The following is an 11,805-nucleotide window of genomic DNA, read 5'->3' as shown; positions in this document are numbered from 1 at the left end:
CTGCCTGATCCTTCCTCTGGAAGCTTCATCTCAGACGGACACTTGGCTGTATGAGGTGTCAGTCAGCCACTACTGGGAGATGTCTCCCAGTTAGGCTCCTGGGGGATCAGGGACCCGTTTGAGGAGGTGGTCTGTCCATTCTCAGATCTCAAACTCCATGCTGGGAGAACCACTGCTCTCTTCAAAGCTGTCAGACAGGGACATTTAAAAGTCTGTAGAAGTTTCTGCTGCCTTTTGTTTAGCTATGCCCTGCCCCCAGAGGGGTGGGGTCTACAGAGGCAGGCAGGCCTCCTTGAGCTGATGTGGTCTCCACCCAGTTCCAGCTTCCCAGCGGCTTTGTTTACCTAGTCAAGCCTCAGCAATGGCAGACGCCCCTCCCCCAGCCTTGCTGCCACCTCGCAGTTTGATCTTGGACTGCTGTGCTAGCAGTGAGCAAGGCTCTGTGGGCATGGGACCCAGTGAGCCAGGTGCAGGATATAATCTCCTGGTGTGCTGTTTACTAAGACCTTTGGAAAAGTGCAGTATTAGGGTGGGAATGTCCCGATTTTTCCAGGTACCGTCTGTCACAGCTTCCCTTGGCTAGGAAAGGGAATTCCCTAACCCTTTGCGCTTCCCAGGTGAGGCGATGCCCCGCCCTGCTTTGGCTCACACTCTGCGGGCTGCACCCACTGTCCAACCAGTCCCAATGAGATGAACCCAGTACCTCAGTTGGAAATGCAGGAATCACCCATCTTCTGCGTCACTCATGCTGGGAGCTGTAGGCTGGAGCTGTTACTATTCGGCCATCTTGGAACCATATCCATGTATGTCTTTCTTCTGGCAACTCTGTACTCACATAAAAGCTGCATTTTCAACATGAGATAAAATATTTTGTACAGAGAAGAAGGTTTTCATGACTCCTGGCATAGCTGCAGCTTTAGCTTCTTTTTTTAAACAGTAGTCCTAATGTAGGATTCATTTATCTTGAAGCGGTAGACAACCCCAGCTGCAGACCTCAATCTATGCGTATCAAGTAATTCAACTTTTTCTTGTAATGTCAAGACTTTTCTCAGCTTCTTGAACACTTCCAGCATCACTAGTGGCATTTTGTATGGGCCTCAGGTTGTTACTGAAGGTTTACAGTATTTCACTAAACATAAGGAAAAATACATGAGAACTGCTGGAGATCTTTTTACTGCTATACGCAATATACTAGTGGGACAACCTGTTCACATGGAGATGCAAAGCATCACACAACATTTTAAGCAGATACTCACCATACTTGGTCTTACCGCAACAGCAACAGAAAGTGTCTATGAAATTATTACAACAGTACAGTATGTACTCCAGTTAATTTTATGCAGTTATGATTTCATACCACATCTTTATTTATGTTTCTCTTGACTGCAAATGGCACAATGTATGGCATGTAAGTGTGTAAGTTTTCATAAATTTTACCTTTTTCTAATTTCTATATATTTTATGGTAGAAGAGATAAAATAGCACCTATTTATAGTTTATAAATTCATAACATTTACTTTTTTATATTTCTAGACTATGCAATGCATCTGTGGTTATTTTCCAATTGTTGCAAATCTCGAAAAAGTTTTCCAATAATTTTTTTTTTTAAATCCACATGTGGCTGGGCATGGTGGCTCATGCCTGTAATCCCAGCACTTGGGAAGCTAAGGAGGGTGGATCCCTTGAGTCCACGAGTTCATAAACCACCCTAGGCAACGTGGCAAAACCCTGTCTCTACAGAAAATACAAAAAAATTAGCCAGACATGATGGCACATGCCTGTGGTGCCAGCTACTTGGGAGGCTGAGGTAAGAGGATCACCTGGGCCTGGGAGGTTGAGGCTGCAGTGAGCTATGATTGTGCCACTGCAATCCTGTCTGGGTGACACAGTGAGACCCTGTCTCAAAAAAAAAAAAAAAAAAAAAAGAGTAAAAATCCACATATAAGTGGACCCATGTTGTTCAAGGGTTAACTGTACTAGCTTTTGGACTAGTAATAATTTTTAGTCTCTTAAATCATGCAGGAAACAAAGAATGTGGTTACAGATAATTCTTACAAGAATATTAGCTTTAAAAATTGCCCATGTTTTACCTTTGCTGAGATCTTTATTTCTTCATATAGCTTCATGTTATTGTCTAGTGTCCTTTCATTTCAACCTGTAGGACTCCCTCTAGTTTTTTTTTTGCAGGGCAGGTCTAGTGGTCACAAACTCCCTCAACTTCTATTTATCTGGGAATCTCTTTTTTCAGTTGTTAAATTTTAATCAAAGCTTGTGTATAAGATTACTTTATTCCTGCATCTTCTCAATTGTTTCTTCCTTGTGTTTGACCTTTTCCTTTCCCATTTGGTGAGATTTGGCTTTCCATTCAAGGATCTTTTTGTGGTCTTTGTCCATTTTTAGCCTAGTGATAACCACCTTGCTGGGGTGAATGCATATGTGGACAGTTGCGCCATTAGCCTTTTCCTGCTGCACCCACACAGTGTAGATAACATATTTCTTTTATAAATCTGGACTACTTTGTCAATTTGCTGACCTTTTATAGTGTCCTCATACAACCTGAACTTCATCATCCTTTCGGATGGGCAGGGGACCACATGTTGTACTTCTGTCTCAGCTGTTTGGAAAGAGGGGAAGACATCTTTCTGGGAATGTGGGAAGGTGCTTTGAAATGCCTTTTGCAATTCTTCCTGCGGTTTGAAGTCACAAAGGGATTGAACTTTGTTTTGGTTGCTCCCACTTTGGCGATGGCTGCAAAAGGGTTATCTGGGAATCTTTTAATATCTCCCTCACTTTTTTTCCCCCAATGAAACTTAATTTATTACCCTAAAATGTAAACTACATAACATTTTCACATATCATGAAATATTATTCCTGTTAATTTTTCAACTATTTTAAACTGTACAAATTATTCTTAGCTCATTAGCTGTAGAAAAATGAGTAGCAAGCTGAATTTGGCTCAAGGGCTGCAGTTTGTTGACTCATGAGTTTATTTTTCATTTTTTTTTTTAATTATACTTTAAGTTCTAGGGTACATGTGCACAGCGTGCAGGTTTGTTACGTATGTATACATGTGCCATGTTGGTGTGCTGCACCAATTAACTCGTCATTTACATTAGGTATATCTCCTAATGCTATCCCTTCTCCCTCCCCCCACCCCACAACAGGCCCCGGTGTGTGATGTTCCCCTTCCTGTGTCCAAGTGTTCTCATTGTTTTATCAGAGACTAGGATTGCAACCCCAGCCTTTTTTTGTTTTCCATTTGCTTGGTAGATCTTCCTCCATCCCTTTATTTTGAGCCTTTGTGTGTCTCTGCACGTGAGATGGGTCTCCTGAATATAGCACACTGATGGGTCTTGACTCTTTATCCAATTTGCCAGTCTGTGTCTTTTAATTGGAGCATTTAGCCCATTTACATTTAAGGTTAATATTGTTATGTGTGAATTTGATCCTGTCATTATGTTGTTAGCTGGTTATTTTGCTCGTTAGTTGATGCAGTTTCTTCCTAGCATCGATGGTCTTTACAATTTGGCATGTTTTTGCAGTGGCTGGTACCAGTTGTTCCTTTCCATGTTTAGTGCTTCCTTCAGGAGCTCTTGTAAGGCAGGCCTGGTGGTGACAAAATCTCTCAGCATTTGCTTGTCTGTAAAGGATTTTATTTCTCCTTCACTTATGAAGCTTAGTGTGGTTGGATATGAAATTCTGGGTTGAAAATTCTTTTCTTTGAGAATGTTGAATATTGGCCCCCACTCTCTTCTGGCTTGTAGAGTTTCTGCCAAGAGATCTGCTGTTTGTCTGATGGGCTTCCCTTTGTTGGTAACCTGACCTTTCTCTCTGGCTGCCCTTAAGATTTTTTCCTTCATTTCAACCTGGTGAATCTAACTATTATGTGTCTTGGAGTTGTTCTTCTCGAGGAGTATCTTTGTGACATTGTCTGTATTTCCTGAATTTGAATGTTGGCCTGCCTTGCTAGATTGGGGAAGTTCTCCTGGATAATATCCTGTAGAGTGTTTTCCAACTTGGTTCCATTCTCCCCATCACTTTCAGGTACACCAATCAGACGTAGATTTGGTCTTTTCACATAGTCCCATATTTCTTGGAGGCTTTGTTTCTTTTTACTCTTTTTTCTTTAAACTTTTCTTGTCACTTCATTTCATTCATTTGATCTTCAATCTCTGATACCCTTTCTTCCAGTTGATCGAATTGGCTACTGAAGCTTGTGCATTTGTCATGTAGTTCTCGTGCCATGGTTTTCAGCTCAATCAGGTCATTTAAGGAGTTTTCTACACTGGTTATTCTAGTTAGCCATTCATCTACTCTTTTTTCAAGGTTTTTAGCTTCTTTCTGATGGGTTCGAACTTCCTCCTTTTGCGCGGAGAAGTTTGATCGTCTGAAGCCTTCTTCTCTCAACTTGTCAAATTCATTATCTGTCCAGCTTTGTTCCATTGCTGGCAAAGAGCTGCATTCCTTTGGAGGGGAAGAGGTGCTCTGATTTTTAGAATTTTCAGCTTTTCTGCTCTGTTTTTTTCCCATCTTTGTGGTTTTATCTACCTTTGGTCTTTGATGATGGTGATGTACAGATGGGGTTTTGGTGTGGATGTCCATTCTGTATGTTAGATTTCCTTCTAACAGTCAGGACCCTCAGCTGCAGGTCAGTTGGAGTTTGCTGGAGGTCCACTCCAGACCCTGTTTGCCTGGGTATCAGCAGCAGAGGCTGCAGAACAGTGAATATTGCTGAACAGCAAATGTTACTGCCTGATCTTTCCTCTGGAAGCTTCATTTCAGAGGGGTACCAGGCTGTGTGAGGTGTCAGTCTGGGTGTCTCCCATTTAGGCTACTCGGGGGTCAGGGACCTACTTGAGGAGGCAGTCTGTCTGTTCTCAGATCTCAGACTCCATGCTGGGAGAACCACTACTCTCTTCAAAGCTGTCAGACAGGGACATTTAAGTCTGCAGAGGTTTCTGCTGCTTTTTGTTTGGCTATGCCTTGCCCCCAGATGTGGAGTCTACAGAGGCAGGCAGGCCGCCTTGAGCTGAGGTGGTCTCCACCCAGTTCCATCTTCCTGGCCGCTTTGTTTACCTAGTCAAGCCTCAGCAATGGTGGGCGCCCCTCCCCCAGCCTCGCTGCCACCTTGCTGTTTAATCTCAGCCTGCTCTGCTAAAAATGAGCAAGGCTCAGTGGGCATGGGACCCTCTGAGCCAGGCGTGGGCTATAATCTCCTGGTGTGCCATTTGCTAAGACCATTGGAAAAGAGCAGTATTAGGGTAGGAGTGACCTGATTTTCCAGGTGCCATCTGTCACCCCTTCCCTTGGCTAGGAAAGGGAATTCCCTGACCCCTTGGGCTTCCCAGGTGAGGCAATGCCTCACCCTGCTTTGGCTTATGCTAGGTGGGCTGCACCCACTGTCCTGCCCCCACTGTCCAAGGATCCCCAGTGAGAGGAACCCGGTACCTCAGTTGGAAATGCAGAAATCACCTGTCTTCTGCGTCACTCATGCCGGGAGCTGTAGACTAGAGCTGTTCCTATTCAGCCGTCTTGGAACTGCCCCTCGAGTTTATTTTTTAAAATTTTTTATTTCCATAGGTTATTGGGTAGTGTTTGGTTACATGAGTAAGTTCTTTGGTGGTGATCTATGAGATTTTAGTAAATGGCCACCAATCAATGAGTGGATACAGAAACTGATTTATATATATATCACGTATGTATATATATGTGTGTGTATATATCACATATGTATATATATGTGTGTATATATATCACATGTATATATATGTGTATATATATCACATATATATGTGTGTATATATATCACATATGTATATGTGTGTATATATCACATATATATGTGTGTATATATATCACATATGTATATGTGTGTATATATCACATATGTATATGTGTGTATATATATCACCTATGTATATATCAACCACATATATACATATATATATCAGTTTATATATATGAATAATATATGTTTTATATATATATATACACACACATATAGGAGATGGAATACTACTCAGCCATAAAAAGGAATGAATTAATGGCATTCACAGCAACCTGGATGAGATTGGAGACTATTATTCTAAGTGAAGATACTCAGGAATGGAAAACCAAATATTGTATGTTCTCACTCATAAGTAGGAGCTAAGCTATCAGGATGCAAAGGCATAAGAATGACACAATGGACTTTGGGGGCTTGAAGAAAGTGTGGGAAGGGCGTGAGGGATAAAATATTTCCCTCACTTCTGCAGGACAGTTTTGCTTGATATAAAATTGTTGGTTGTCATATTTCTAGAATTGATACATAATATTTGTACATATTAATGTGGTACATGTTATTTTGTTACATGCATAGAATGTGTAATAATAAAGTCCAGGTATATAAGGTATCCATCACCTTGAATATTGTTTCTTCAGGTTGGGAATGTCTCAAGGCCTCTCTTTTAGCTATTTTGACATATATAACACATTGTTAATTATAGTCACCCTACTCTGCTATCAAACATTAGAACTTATTCCTTCTATGCAACTGTATGTTTGTAACCATTAACCAACCTCTCTTCATCCCCCCTCTACCGACATACCTTTCCCAGTCTCTGGTATGTATCATTCTACTCTCAGCCTTTATGAGATCAACTTCCTTAGCCTTTATATATGAGTGAGAACATGCAATATTTGTCTTTCTGTGCCTGGATTATTTAATGTCACATAGTTACCTTCAGTTCTATCCATGTTGCTGAAAATGGCATGGTTTCATTCTTTATTTTATGGCCAAATAGTGTCCCATTTTGTATATATCAGATTTCATTCATTCATTTATTCATTCATTCATTCATACAGTGATGGCCACTTGGGTTGATTCCCTATCTTTGCTATTGTGAATGGTACCACAATAAATATGAGAGGGCAGGTATCTATTTGATATACTGATTTCTTTTCCTTTGACTAAATTCCCAGCAGTGGAATTGCTGGGTCATATGGTAGCTCTATTTTTAGTTTTCAGAGAACTCCATATTGTTTTGCATAGTGGCTATACTAATCTACATTCCCACCGACAGTGTACAAGAGTTGCCTTTTCTCTGTATCCTTGCCAGCATCTGTTTTTTTTAAAAAAATTTTATAATAGCTACTCTATCTCATTTTGGTTTCAATGTACATTTCCCTGATGAGTAGTGATGAGCTTTTTAAAAATTTCATTTACCTGTTGGCCACTTGTAGATTGTCTTTTGAGAAATGTCTATTTATCTAATTTCTCCACTTTTTCATGTGATTATTATTACTGAGTTGTTTGAGTTGCTTGTATATTCTAGATAATAGCCCCTTGAGGGATGAATAGTTGGCTAATATTTTCTCAAACATTCAACAGATTGTCTCTTCATTTCATTGATTGCTTTGTTTACTGTGCAGAAGCTTTTTAGTTTGTGATAGTCTCCTTGTCTATTTGTGTTTTTATTGTCTGTGCTTTTGAGGTCTTAGCCATAAAATCTTTGTCTAGATAAATGTCCTGAAGTGTTTTCCCTGTTTTCTTCTAGTAGTTTTATATTTTCAGATGTTACATTTAAGCCTTTCATCTAGCTTGAGTTGACATTTATGTGCAGTGAGAAATAGGGGTCCAGTTTCATTTTTCTGCATATAGACATTCAATTTTCCCAGCATTACTTATTGAAAAACATGTCCTTTGCCCAGTGTATGTTCTTGGTGTCTGTCAAAAATCAGTTGGCTGTAAGTATGTGACTTTTTCTGTGTTCTCTGTTTTGCTCCGTTGGTCTATGTGTCTGTTTTTATACCAATACTTGCTGTTTTGGTTACTATAGCCTTGAAATATATTTTGAACCAGGTAATATGATGCCTCCAGCTTTGTTCTTTTTATTCAGGAGGACTTTGACTATTCTGGCTCTTTTTTGGTTTCATTTGAATTCTAGGATTGTTTTTTCTATTTCTGTGAAAAATGACATTGGTATTTTGATAGAGATTACGTTGAATCTGTAGATTGCTTTGGGTAGTATGGTCATTTTAACTATGTTAACTCTTCTGATTCATGAGCATGGGATGTCTTTCTATTTGTGTCCTCTTTAATTTCTTTCAACAGAGTCTTGAAGTTTTCCTTGTAAAGGACTTTTGCTTCCTTGGTTAAATTTATTCCTAGGTATTATTTTTTTTGGAGCCATTGTAAATGGGATTGCTTTTTTGATTTATTTCTCAGTTTATTATTGGTGTTTAGAAATGCTGTTGATTTTTGTAAGTTGATTTTATATCCTATTTTGCTAAATTTACTTACGAATATAAGTTTTTTCATAAAGTTTTAAGATTTTTTTCTAGATAAAAGATCATGTTATCTGCAGAGGAACAATTTGACTTCCTCTTTCCACATTTTTATTTTTATTTTTTTAGACAGGGTCTTACCCTGTCACCCAGGCTGGAGTGCAGTGGTACAATCTCGGCTCACTGCAACCTCTACCTCCCAGGTTCAAGCAATTCTCCTGCCTCAGCCCCCTGGGATAGCTGGGATTACAGGCACCTGCCACCACACCTGTGAAATTTTTGTATTTTTTTAGTAGAGATGGTTTCACCATGTTGGCCAGGCTGGTCTCAAACTCCTAACCTCAGGTTATCCTCCCACTTTGGCCTCCCAAAATGCTGGGATTACAGGCATGAGCCACTGCACCTGGCCTATGTCTTTTATTTATTTTTCTTACCTGATTGCTCTGGCTAGGACTTCCAGTGCTATGTTTAATAAGAGTGGTGAAAGTGAACATTCTTGACTTGTTTCAGTTTTCAGAGAAAAGGTATTCAGGTTTTTCCCATTCAGTGTGGTGTTAGATGTGGACTTGTTGTATATGGCCTTTATTGTGTTGAGGTATGTTCCTTCTATGCCTACTATGTTGGAAGTTTTTATCATTAAGTGATGTTGAATTTTATCAAATGCTTTTTCTCCATTTACTGAGATATGATTTTTGTCTTCCTTTCTGTTGGTGTGATATATTATGTTTAACTTGTATATGTTGAACCATCCTTGCATCCTTGGGATAAATTCCACTAGATCATGGTGTATTATGTTTTTGATGTTGGATTTAGTTTGCTTAGTATTTTGAGGATTTTTGTCTCTGTTAATCAGGGATATTGGCTTGTGGTTTTCTCTTTTTTTTTAATTAGGGAAAACTTTGAATGAATTAGGGAAATTTCCCTCCTTTTCAATTTTTTGCAACAGTTTGAGGAAAATTGGTATTAAATCTTCTTTGTAAGTTTGGCAGAATTCAACAGTGAAGCTATGCAGTCCCGCACTTTTTTTTTGTTGACAGACCTTTTATTACTGGTTCAATTTCATTTCTCATTGTTGGTCTGTCCGGGTTTTCTATTTCTTCCTGACTCAGTCTGGGTAGGTTTAGTGTGTCCAGGAATTTATCAATTTTCTATTAGTTATTTATAATTTCTGATCTTTTATATTTCTGTGGTATGTCTCCTATTGTAATGTCTCCTTTTTTTGTTTCTTTTAGATTTGGGGGTATATGTGAAGGTTTGTTACATAGATGAACATGTGTCATGGGGGTTTGTCATACATATATTTCATTACCTAAGAATTAAGCGAGTACCCAATAGTTAGCTTTTCTGCTCTTATCCCTCCTCCCAACCTCCCCGCTCAAGTAGACCCCGGTGTCTATTGTTTTCTTCTTTGTGTTAGTTTTTATTATTTAGCTCCCACTTATAAGTGAGAACATGCAGCATTTGGTTTTCTGTTTCTGTGTCGGTTTGCTAAGGATAATGGCCTCCAGCTCCATCCATGTTCCCACAAAAGACATGATCTCATTGTTTTTTTATGGCTGTGTAGTATTCCATAGTGTATATGTACCTCATTTTCTTTATCCAGTCTGTCATTTATGAGCATTTAAGTTGATTCCATGTATTTGCTATTGTGAATAGTGCTGCAATGAACATTTGCATACAAGTGTCTTTATGGTAGAATGACTTAATATTCCGCTGGGTATATACCCAGTAATGGGATTGCTGGGTCTAATGGTAGTTCTGCTTTTAGCTCTTTGAGGAATCAACATACTGCTTTCCACAATGGTTGAACTAATTTACACTGCCATCAACAGTGTATAAGTGTGCACTTTTCTCCAAAACCTCACCAGTATCTGTTATTTTTTGAGTTTTTAATAATAGCTATTCTGACTGGTGTGAACTAGTATCTCATTATGGTTTTATTTGCATTTCTCTAATCAGTAATATTGAGCTTTTTTCTTTTTTTTTAAAGTTTTTTATTCTTTAAGTCTTTTTAAATATGTTTGTTGGCTGCATGTATGTCTTCCTTTGAGAAATATCTGTTCATGTCCTTTGCCCACTTTTTAATGGGGTTGTTTTTTCTTATAAATTTAAGTCCCTCATAGATGCTGGATATTAGACCTTTGTCAGATGCATAGTTTGCAAAAATTTTCTCCCATTTTAGATTGCCTGTTTACTCTGTTGATAGTTTCTTTTGCTGTGCAGTATCTCTTAAGTTTAATCAGACCCACTTGTCAAATTTTGTTTTTGTTGCGATTGCTTTTGGTGTCTTTGTCATGAAACCTGCCTGTTCCTATGTCCAGGATGGTATTGCCTAGGTTGTCTTCTGGGGTTTTTATAGTTTTGGGTTTTACATTTAAGTCTTTAATCCATCTCGAGTTAATTTTTGTGTATGGTGTGAGCAAGGGGGTCCAGCTTCAGTCTTCTGCATACAGCTAGCCAGTTATCCCAGCACCGTTTATTGACAAGGGAGTCTTTTCCCCATTGCTTATTTTTTGTCAGCTTTGTTGAAGATCAGATGGTCGTAGATGTGTGGTCCTATTTCTGGGCTGTCTATTCTGCTCCCTTGGTCTATGTGTCTGTTTTTTGTACCAGTACCATGCTGTTTTGGTTACTGTAGCCTTGTAGTATAATTTGAAGTCAGGTAACGTGATGCCTCCAGCTTTGTTCTTTTTGCTTAGGGATGCCTTAGCTGTTCAGGCTCTTTTTTTGGTTCCATATGAATTTTAAGATAGTTTTTTCCAGTTCTGTGAAATGTCATTGGTAGTGTGATAGGAATAGCATTGAATCTGTAAATTGCTTTGGGCAGTGTAGCCATTTTAATGGTATTGATTTTTCATATTCATGAACATGGGATGTTTTCCCATTTGTTTTTGTCTTCTCTGATTTCTTTGAGCAGTGTTTTGTAATTCTCATTGTAAAGCTTTTTCATCTTCCTTGTTAGCTGTATTCCTAAGTATTTTATTTTTGTGGCATTTGTGAATGAGATTACATTTTTGATTTGCCTCTCAGTTTGGCCCTTGTTGGTGTATAGAAATACTAATGATTTTTGTACATGGATTTTTGTATCCTGCAACTTTGAAGTTATTTATCAGCTTAAGGAGCTTTTGGGCTGACACTAATCATGTCATCTGCAAACAGATGTTTGACTTTCTCTCTTCCTATTTCAATGTCCTTTCTTTCTCTTGCCTAATTGCTCTGGCTAGGACTTCCAATACTATGTTAAATAGAAGTGGTGAGAGAGAGCATTCTTGTGCCAGTTTTCAAGGGGAATGCTTCCAGCTTTTGCCCACTCAGTGTAATTTTGGCTGTAAGTTGGTCATAGATGGCTCTTATTATTTTGAGGTATGTTCCTTCAATACCTAGTTTGAGAAGTTTTAACATGAAGGAGTGTTGAATTTTATCAAAAGTCTTTTCTGTGTCTATTGAGATAATCATGTGGTTTTTGTCTTTAGTCCTGTTTATGTGATAAATCACATTTTTTGATTTTGCCTATGTTGAACCAACCTTGCATCCCAGGGA

The 11,805-nt window shown here is 38.8% G+C and overlaps 1 pseudogene; it reads right to left on the bottom strand.

Annotated features, from left to right (window-relative positions):
• Nucleotides 1-2,285: 2,285 nt before the first annotated feature.
• Nucleotides 2,286-6,735, bottom strand: LOC107974574 (large ribosomal subunit protein uL24-like; annotated as a pseudogene).
• Nucleotides 6,736-11,805: the final 5,070 nt, after the last annotated feature.

The sequence above is a fragment of the Pan troglodytes genome, chromosome 4, assembly GCF_028858775.2.
Source record: "Pan troglodytes isolate AG18354 chromosome 4, NHGRI_mPanTro3-v2.0_pri, whole genome shotgun sequence".
NCBI lineage: Eukaryota > Metazoa > Chordata > Mammalia > Primates > Hominidae > Pan > Pan troglodytes.
Note: the sequence above shows the minus strand (reverse complement) of the source record. Positions and strands in the feature narration are given on the sequence as shown.